Genomic DNA, 11,047 nt, shown 5'->3' on the forward strand with positions numbered 1-11,047 from the left:
CTGATACCCTGTTTTCTTGTAGTTGTAATAAAAGGTCAATTTTCGATCTATCGGTGCACGAATTAAAATACCAAAAACAGCAAAAGAACCATTGCCAACAAGGAGAGGGACAACGATGTGCAGTTATTAGGTTATGCAATTTTTTTTTTTTTTTGTGTTGAAGAGTTTCTACGTGTTAGGAAAAGGAATTTCTGGGTTTAGGGACAATGCATCATGTGCAGTTATTGTCTTATATCGGCATGAATCCAAAACCATGTTTCTTTTTTAGTTATAAACAATACATTATAAATTGTGAAAATTGTGGATAAAGAATTTGCAGCGTTGTTAAATGAAGAATTAATATATACATCAAAATTCTAATGAGAAGCTAATCCAAATTCTTTGTTTCACTAATTAATATTGGAGCTTTGTCTAAGAATCAAATATTATTATTTTTATTCTCATTATGTGCTCACTTCAGCAATTAATTTTTTATTTGATTTTTAATTAACAACATGGATTAGATTGGCAAATACTTTCGGACAAAATGTTAATCAATGCAAGGTTTTGTTTGAACTCTTATTCTATTCTCTAATTTTGGAAATTATGTTCACATTACATTGTAGGAACTACTTATACAATTCTTGTCGAATTAATATTACAATAAATAAGGGAAAAATGCAAGCAACCCCCTTGTGATATCGCAAATGAGCAAATTACCCCCTTGTGAAAAAATAATCGATTTACCTTTCTATATTTTTTAAATACAACAATTTACCCCCTATGATTTTTAAAATGAAGCAATCTACCTCCCTATATAAGGAGGTAAATTGCTTCATTTTAAAAAGTATAGGGAGGTAAATTGCTATATTTTTTTCATACGGGGGTAATGTGTTCATTTTTAATATCACAGGAGGATAAATTGTTATTCACCCCAAGAAATAATATCATGAACAACAACTCAAATTCCTCTCAAAATATTAAAATTCATTACTAATTTACAGATGCGGCGAATTTAACAAGAAAAATATGTACTTGATAATTAGCCCATCGCTAATTTTAGAATCGAACTTCCTTTTTATTATTGATTTTGCTAGAAATTTGACCAATGAAAATATTTGTTAAGGGGAACTTTTCATGTTTTTTGTCAAGGTCAGCTATGAAGTTTTACAATATTAAGATTTCTTTCTAATTATAGTAAGAAAAATATTTGGTTTCTAATGTTAATTTTAATTCCGTAGTATCAAACTTACTCGCCTTTTTATTTTTTCTAGCTATAAGCATAATTTCTTATTGTGCTCCCAAATTTCTAGTTTTTCCTCTATTGTTCGTAGGTGTGGCAAATCCTGATATGAAGTTAATTAAACTATAGAAAACTCCGTCAATGTTTGTGGAAATATTAGTTGTCTGCTATAGATGACTTCTATATAAATGTAGCAACTTGGATATTTTATTTGATTTTTGTTTTTATTTCAATGTCAATTTTAAACTTTCACGTTAATCATACGCAAATGTCTATGTATTATATATGTTAAACTACAAATATAATGAAAAATTGGACCATATGAATGTTCGGGCTAGGCATATTAAAGGTAGAGAGTCAGCTATCACTACAAAAAAAAAAATATTATAGCAATGGATTTTTTGCAGCAAAAATTTTCAAATGGACTTTGCCATGATTTTGCAACAGAATTCCAAAAAATTGAGTTTTATGTGGCAAATTTCTTGGCTTAACGACAATAAAATGTTGCAACGCGCATTCCGTTACAAAAATTGATCAACTTTTGGATGACCCAATATCGTTGCAAGTTGTAGCAAAAGGCATAGAAACCGTTGCCATGGACCATATTTGTTGCTAATTCGTAATGGATTTTAAAAATTATCTGTTGCTAAATTTACAATGGAATTTAAAATTATATCCATTGCTAACCGCTTTTGAATGAATAGAAAAGATCTTCAAGTTACAAAAATTTTGAAGGAAAAATAATAATTATTTTTGCCACAAACTTCTTGGTATGGGGTCCGTTCTATATGAAAGAGTTAGGTGTTGCAACGGATTGTGCCACAGACACACATCCGTGGCAAAGTTTGATGATAAATTGGCAATAGTGTTTACAACAGACGTTTGATGCATTGCAATCCGTACAAGGTAGTTAGACACATTTATTTTTTAATTGTTGCATTTGCCATGGCTTTCGCAATGGTCATTTAATTCGTTGAAATCCATACAATAAAGTTGATGGCATTTAATATGGAGATATTACATTTGCCACGGAATTTGCAGTGGATTCATATTCTATCGCAATTCGTACAACACAATTGTAATGTATTATTTTTAAGAACACGTTTGACATGGATTTTGCAGCGGAAGTGAAGGTTGTGGCAAAATTCGTGGCAAAAGCTTGAAAAAACCGTACTTACATCCTTATTCATTCTTATTTTACTACCATTTATATCTTTTCTATACTGTAATTTATGTCTTCTATGTGAGATTTAAGTATTTGTGATCAAATCGGAGCAACAAATCACATGTTTGGAGGTTCACTACAAAAAAAGGTGGGATTTGGCAGGGTCTACCTAACAGTTTCCAAACCAGTTCTATCTGAGAACGGGTTTTGGAACACATCAGGAATGGATATTGAAACATGACATCATGTTCAACATTTTCTTGGGCTTATAAATCTGAAAAGATCAAACCGTTTCAAGTTGAGTTCCAAAGAAACGGTTACTAACTCCATTCCAACTACCGTTCTAAAATAGTAACAGTAAATGGTTGAAACTCTATTCGAAATACTATATTAGAATTAGGAATGGTCATAACCTAACTATTCCTATATATGTTGCAATGCGTGTCTCAAAAATGTATTCCAAAATGAGGTACAATTTGGAACATGTTTAGTACACCCTTAATCAAATATGCCAAAAACCATTCCAAATTATGAGTTTCATTTAAGAAGTTATGTGTTTCTAAAACCGTTCCAAAACCTAGTACAAATTACAACGGTTATTTTAAATTACTTCTTGTTCGTCTCTTTCCATTTAATTTCACTATCTTCTTCCATTTTTATTATTTTCTCTCTATTTCCTCAATTTCTCTCGAACTTTTTAATCTCTCACTATCCCAATAATAATTTCTACTCTTGTTCGTCAATTTCTCTCAATTGTTCATAGATATTTGGAGTTATTTTGATCAGGTAACTACTTTAATCCTTTATTTGTCAATTGATTATATATGTTGCAATTTTGTCAATTAAATTTAATATTATAATAACATATATGTGTAGGACTCATCATCATGTTAAGATAGTTGAGAAGATAGATGTGTGAGAAGAACCTTTCGAGTAGGGCAAGTCTTACTCTGGAGTTTTAGGATGGTGTTGCTACATTTATAGAATGGGCTAAGTCTCAACATGCTTATATGCACGGTCAGAAAATTAAGCGTCCTTGTCAGAAGTGTAAAACTGATACTTTCAAAACCACGGACAAGGTGAATTTTAACCTGTTTATCAAAGGTTTTATGTCTTTGAGTATTATAATTGGGCTTCTCATGGCGAGGAGAGGGTGTAGGAGTATTTTGAGGCCATCACGGCGGCCCCGTTACGGGAGGAGCAAACTCTCATTTTTTTATGTTATGCAGGGTACGAGTACGCCTTGGGGTGATGCGGCGTAGATGGATTGGGCATTGAGGGTGGTCTTAATGCCGTCGGGTCGGCAGTCTAGTTTTTTAATTATAACGAGGATGGTGTGCCTGATGATGATACAAGGTCATGTCTTATTGATGCAGGACTAGTTCTATTACGGTGGGGTCCCTATGATTATGTATCTAGGCTGGCAGATCGATTTCACGATATAGTGTGTGCTGCCGAGCAGCCGTCGTGGAATATTTCCACCCAATATCAATTGGGGGATTGTAGTTAAGTTGGTGAATATCAAAGCCGAAGGCCATATTTCTCAGCATATATATGATCGAATATCATAGTAGGCTGATCTTATATTGCTCCGTGACCACACCCCGTCCCAAAATTACTATAGCACGAAGAAATTCATAAGAGACTTGGGTTTACGTGTTGAGAAGAATGATGCCTGTAAGAATGGTTGCATGTTGTACTGGAAGGACGACATTGATCTGGACTACTATAAGTTTTGTGGAGAAGTTAGGTACAAGCCGACCAGGGAGCGCACTCCTAATGGCAAGAAGACACTGTATGCCATTCTTAGGTATTTGCCAGTTACCCCTCACCTGCAGATGTTGTATGCTTCGGAAGCGACTGGCAAGCAAATAACATGGCATGCCAATTATGAAAAAGAGGAGGGATTCATGTGCCATCCGTTTGATGCGGAGGTATGGAGGCATTTTGACAGAACATATCTCAATTTTTCAGTAGAGCCCCATAATGTTAGACTGGTTTTGTACATAGATGGGTTCGTACCGCATGGGCAGTACAATCTTACGCACTTGTGTTGGCCCTTTATACTTACACCATACAATCTCCTCTTAGGAACGTGCATAAATTCTGAGTATATGTTCTTGATGATGGTGAACCCCGGTCCTTCTAATCCGGAATGCCTCATCAATGTTTACTGGAGCAGCTGATCGAGGAGTTGTAGAATTTTTGGCATGTGGATATATTGAAGCACGATAGTGCGAACAACAAGACATTCCCAATGTGGACTATGAACGACCTACCCGCTTATGGAATGGCGTCTGGATGGAGTTCTGCTGGTGTTATGGGGTGTTCATTTTGTATGGAAGACACACATGCATCCTACTTGTAGATGAAAGAATTGGTATGGCCCGGTAATGCGATGGAAGTGTGAAATAAAAAATTTCAAATCGGTTCAAAGGGGTGTTCTCTTTGAAATTCCCAAGCGTTCGGTGTTTGTCAAAAGCATAATAATAACCATATAAACATGCTAAGACATATGGCTTTAGGATGAAACAAAATGTATAAAAACATAATATGAAACTTTACCTTTTGTTTCTTTAGAAAAACTGCAACATGCGTTGTTCCCTTTATGTTATCTCGTTCCGTTCACTTTAGAATTCAAACTAGAATTCCTCTAAGTTGTCCACACCACAAAATGAAAAATGTATAGTTCATTTTCAATTGTTAGATAGAACAAAGAACAAGAAGAAAAACAACTCCAAACACAACACTATTATTTAGTGCTTTTGGATTATTTATTTATTTTTTTGTGTTCTAATTTGAATCCAATTCAATATAGAACAAAAAGAAGAATATTTTGTAGAGAAAACAGAGAGCAAATTTGTGCTTTTTGTGGTGGTTATTTTGGATAGATGTGTAGTTTTATATATCACATACAATTGAATTCAAAATTCAATAAATACTAAGTTTGCCTCCAAGACAACCTATACAACCACATGCATATAACCTCTAACCATGATGAAATAACTCTTCCTTCATGTTCATCATGGAGAGGAGTTTCAGCTACTTCTTAACTTGCTCCAACCACCCTCTAACCATGATGAAATAACTCTTCCTTCATGTTCATCATGGACTTCAAATATGCACCAAGCTCAATTTAATCAAATTAAATCAAGCCCAACTAAAGTTTATTGCACAATAATTAATTAAATTAATTTTAGCCTAACTAAGTTCAAGGATTCATTTAATCCAATTAAATAAATTTAAGCCCAAATACCAATTAATTGATCCAATCAATTAATGAAGCCAAACTTAATAAATTAATCCAATTAATTTGAAGGTGTTAAGCCCAAAAATTAATTAATCCAATTAATTAATTTTTGAGCCATCCATCAAATGAATTGCTAAATAAATGATCCAATTATTTATATATATTCTCCTTGGATTAATTTGATCCAATTAAATTAATTCGTTTCTTCTTGAATTAATTTGAAATTAATTCCACCAATTCTATAGTGATTTATGTGTGATTCTTTAGGTTCACCCTCAGCTAGATTTGGGCTTATGTCCAACATAATGATTAATCAAATCAAATTTAATTAATTTATTTCAAGTTAACAATTAATCAGAAATTCCCGTCACCATGGGTGGCCGTCTAGCAACGGTCTATGGCACTAGAGATTCGGTGAATGTTGGCGTGAACATTTATGCTCCCGGGTACCATACTAATATGGTCCTTCCATTATCCGTCTCCCAATCTAAGTTTAGAGCATGGAATTGGGCGTCGATTCTCATCCTGGACTATATACTATGCTCGATAACTCGAGATGTGTTTGCTCTATTGGTTGACATAGGAAACCATTCCCTACGTTACTAATCGCTATGGCCACAGACCCTAAGAGCACGAACCATCTCAGAGCGCATAGGAGACTCGACTGTCATATACTGATAGGTGACAGATTCTATGTAGCACCCCCTACTCGCTACATCTAATCATTTCTATTTCATCATTTCTTTAATCATAACTCATTTTATAAGTAATTCTCTTTCCACTCGTAAAATAAAGTTATCAGCATAATATATATATCACAAAAGGTATTAGATATCACCAAAAGTTCATATTTACCTCCACTAGATGTCCTCATATACATAACCTCAAGGAAAATCATACCACAACTTTAAATACAAATCCCGATAAAAGACCAGAATATTTAACAACCTACAATAAAAAACTCTAGCTCCAGAAGTCACGGCTGACCCACCTAATAAAGACGACGGCACCGCTCAAAGTCCAATGTGGCTAATCAGTGTGACCTATCTCCTGAAAAGTACGTGGCAAGGAATGGGCTTCCTACTCAATAAGTATAGCTAATCAGTTTATACATATACACAGGCAACAATTTCACGTACATGCCGTCACATTGACTAACAGTTTTTATCAATAGTAACATCAAATATAAGCAGTAATACCTACTCATTATAAATCAATCTATGACACAATATGCGACATTATCGTTTATTATTTAAGGGCCCCACTTACTCTAATTGGTAATAATCAGTCAATGATTTCGCCGGCCATCATCATATCATATACAACACAGGATACCCGTTGTGTGATATCCCCACACTCTTTTACTCCAGCTGTGTAGCAATATAGCACAGGACATCACAACAAACATGGTTCCCCCACACCACCCCAGTGTGTAGCTAACAGCACAGGATATTCCCTGCTGCCCCGGAATACCCCGGTACCCTACGTGCCATGGTACCTAGCATAAATCATATATTATCATCATCAATCACATTTTTCATAAACCATTGACTGTGTTCCCAACTAGGTAAGCATCATCTTCTATTTCAATTCACGATCATCATTCTTTTCTTTATAATATTTACTTCCTCAATAATTGCTCCCAATTTGATTTCATACTACAATCAATCATACGATCATGTAATCATACCACTCCCACGTCCAACTATTACAAACACATATGACACATAATAACAATTTTACCAATATTCAAATAATCCACAACTGATTATGTAAACAATCAATATACGAAAGCCACGTATAATAATATAAAGCCAAGTCCATGATCGCATCCAAGAAACCAATATATATAATATATATACAATACTACACATATATATATAAATCCAATTAGCTATACTTACCGTAAATCCCAAAATACTTCGATGCACGAGGAACTGCTCAACCCTCTACTTTGTCATCACGTCCTATAATAGAATGTTATACGTATAATCAATATATTTAATTTACCGAATCGTTCATAAGGATTCACTTAATCAAACCCCTTATATATTTATAACTATCATTTTTAATAACATTCATAAATTATATTACCACTGAAACCTCATTTTCTCTCTTTCATAACATAATATTCTTTAAATATAACTTTTCAAAATATTTCTATGAATTTTCTGTCAATTTATCGTTGCTATACAATTTAATTAAGCAAAAATACATAGAATTACATATTTGGTTAATCATTCCGATGGAATTGTGTAAATCAGCTATAACGATAATTAAATCTAACAAATCTAATATTTCAATTACCCAACTATATCATTTTTATATCAAATGGGATATTTAATACGACACTAATTTAAATAGTCAAAATCATAAAGTACTCCGATTAAATAGTATATCGCTTAATATAATCAATATTTAATAAATGGAGTACTTAAATAATATAATTATATAAATTAATAAAAATTAAAGTTCAACATCCATACCTCTATTTTTCCGAAATGTGTGTGTGCGTTGCTGTGTGTGTATGAGTGTGTGTATTAATGTGCATGTGTGTGTATGTTATGAAATGAGGAGTAAAAAGGAGAGCCCCACCGCCTCACTTCAAACCCTCTCTCTCCTCACTTTATATATATATATATTATATACATAATATTATTATTATTTTATATATTTAATTAAACTTTTCTCAAAATACCCATTACGTCCTTTCTAATTTTCTTAATTAATATAATTTGCCCCCAAATATTATTACGAACTCCAATTTAACCCGTTCAAGTTTTATTATATCCCAAATTCAATCTATAATTTATTTACTAATTAAATTTAAATTTTTAATAATTATCAATTAGTCTCCCAATTACGTGAAAAATTCTATGGACGTCACATTCTATCTTGAAGCCCACCATCCTCACTACATATTCTGATTGCACTGAACAAGACTTGTAATGACCACATCCAAGATACAGTCATCTTTCGTCAAATCCAAAATACAACCATCACATGCATGCAACTGTGATGGTTTATCAAGTTCTAGGACTAATCCCGTACTGTTGGAGTCTGGAAGATCTAGTCATACCAACCAAGGCTCCAAAGCTTGCATATGATGAGTTCCCGCAATTCAGTTCAGTCGGCTTGACAACCTTGTCAACCACGCACTAACATTGCATAGACGTCCAACGTCTATCGCCGATGAAACACGACACTCATCCAATGAATGCAATTTTAGTGCAAGTCTCAATAGGACTCTCGATGCCCAGTCTCGAGATCCTCGACTTGGAACGTTTCAAATCTAACCTTCAAAAGTTGGTTTCATGGCCACCATCCAATGCGCAGCCCAACTACATAGGTTGTATAATTTGGTTTGTGGGCTTTGTTGTGATGTGGCCTATAAACATAATCAGTGAGCATAACAAATACAATTGCCAAATAGTGAATACTCACTTTATTCATAAACGATATTACAATTACATCGAAATTGTCAAAACAGATTACATAAAAGCCAATCCAATTGGATTTTGGGTTACCTATTCTAATAGTAGAATGGTAGGAAGGCGTGCTACTTTGACTACCACAGACGGTTCCTCCCCCGGACCATCCGTACGATAGGAACAAGAAAGCATGCACTAAGAACCGAGTAGAAAGGAAGGTTGCACGACCAAGATTGACGGGAGAACAAATCCACAAATGGGTGGAAAAATTTAGTCTTGCGGTTGAGGTGCCGTTGTCATTCTAGGATGTGTACGGTAGCAAGCATAAGTGGACAAAGAAAAGCATCTTCTGGGAGCTCGAGTACTGGTCGAAGCATCTAATACGACAGAAACTTCAAATGCACATTGAAAAAGAATGTGTTTGATAATATATTTAAGAGCATGATGGATATAAAGGAAAAACGAAGGATACTTTGAATGCACGAAGGACCTCAAGATCATATGTAATCGACCCGAGCTTGAGGTGGATGAAAGAAGGCTAAATGTGATGCCCAAAGTTGTATATACCCTGACAAAAGAGCAGAAGAGGAGGATATGAAAATGGATTAGTTATTTGAAGTTTTTTGATGGCTACGCATCTAATTTGGCTCGTTGTGTCGGCATGAAGGAGCTGAGGCTTCACGGCATGAAGAGTTATGCTTGTCACATATTCATGCAGAAGTTTATCTTGATTGCCTTCCGTGAAATACTTCCTGAGCGGGTGTGGAGTGCATCGACTGAGGTGGGCCTTCTATTCCAAATTCTATGTTAGGCAACGCTTGATGCAAACAAGGTACAAGAATTGGCAGCTAGTGTCGCAACCATCTTATGCAATCTTGAAAAAGTATTTCTGCCAGCTTTCTTAGACTCAATGGAGCACCTAATTGTTCATCTGTCATATGAAGCGCGCATGGGAGGGCCTGGGCAATACAGGTGGATGTATCCATTTGATAGTTAATTGTTACACGAGTTATTCTAGTTTTTTGAAATAGTTCTATTGTTATTATGTTTCTAATAAATATTTGGTTACTAGATTTCTTCGAGACTTGAAAATGAAGGTGAAAAACAAAGTATACGTCGAGGCGTCAATTGTAGAGGCTTACCTTGTCGAACAAAGCAGTCTCTTCACTTTTCACTACATTAAGCCCAAGATTCCTCGCAAATGGAATAGGCCATGTAGAAATGACGACTTTTGTATGAACGACACTCGTATCCAATGGTTTGTTTTCAACTACCCTAGTCGAGATAGTGGTGCATCAAAGAAGAGATGGCTTAGTGGATTATAACGCCACGTAATTGAGACATACATATTGACCAACTATGAAGAAGTCATGCTATATGGAGTAAGTGTAAAGATACCAATATAGTGTTTCACATTATTATTTTCGACTTTTAACTTATGTATTGATATGTATGTGAATAAGTCCTTTTTGAATGAACTTTACGTGCACCATTATGCGGAGGACCTAAATATTGATGAGCTAGTAGCTACTAAATTCACGGAATGGTTTATACGTCATGTAAGGTTTGTGTTTTTAATTGTGACAATTGTAATTTTAAGTTGCATGGTTTCTCTAACATTCTCAACATAGGTTGAATTCGAATTGAATAGACGGAACATGAGCTTTTGCAGTTTGACTATTGGGGTCCTACAGCTTAGGTCACAACATTCTCGTGCTACTTTGTAAATGGCTACATTTCCACACTGAGGTGCATAGTGTAGGTAAGTCAACTTGAACTGTAAGGTGTGTGTTAAAAGCTCATTAGGTACAGACACGAAATGCGACCTCTATGGGATTCTCGAAGAGATAATTCACTTATTCCAAGAATGCAGATCATTTTGTTTAAATGCTGCTGGGTCGATCCCATGAGCGGTACGAAAGCATGTCCTTGTTATCTCCTCGTTATCACCTCGTTGAGTAAACTTCAAGAAAGTATAC

This window comes from Sesamum indicum, linkage group LG4 (genome assembly GCF_026168435.1).
Source record: "Sesamum indicum cultivar Baizhima isolate 11 linkage group LG4, ASM2616843v1, whole genome shotgun sequence".
Taxonomy (NCBI): domain Eukaryota; kingdom Viridiplantae; phylum Streptophyta; class Magnoliopsida; order Lamiales; family Pedaliaceae; genus Sesamum; species Sesamum indicum.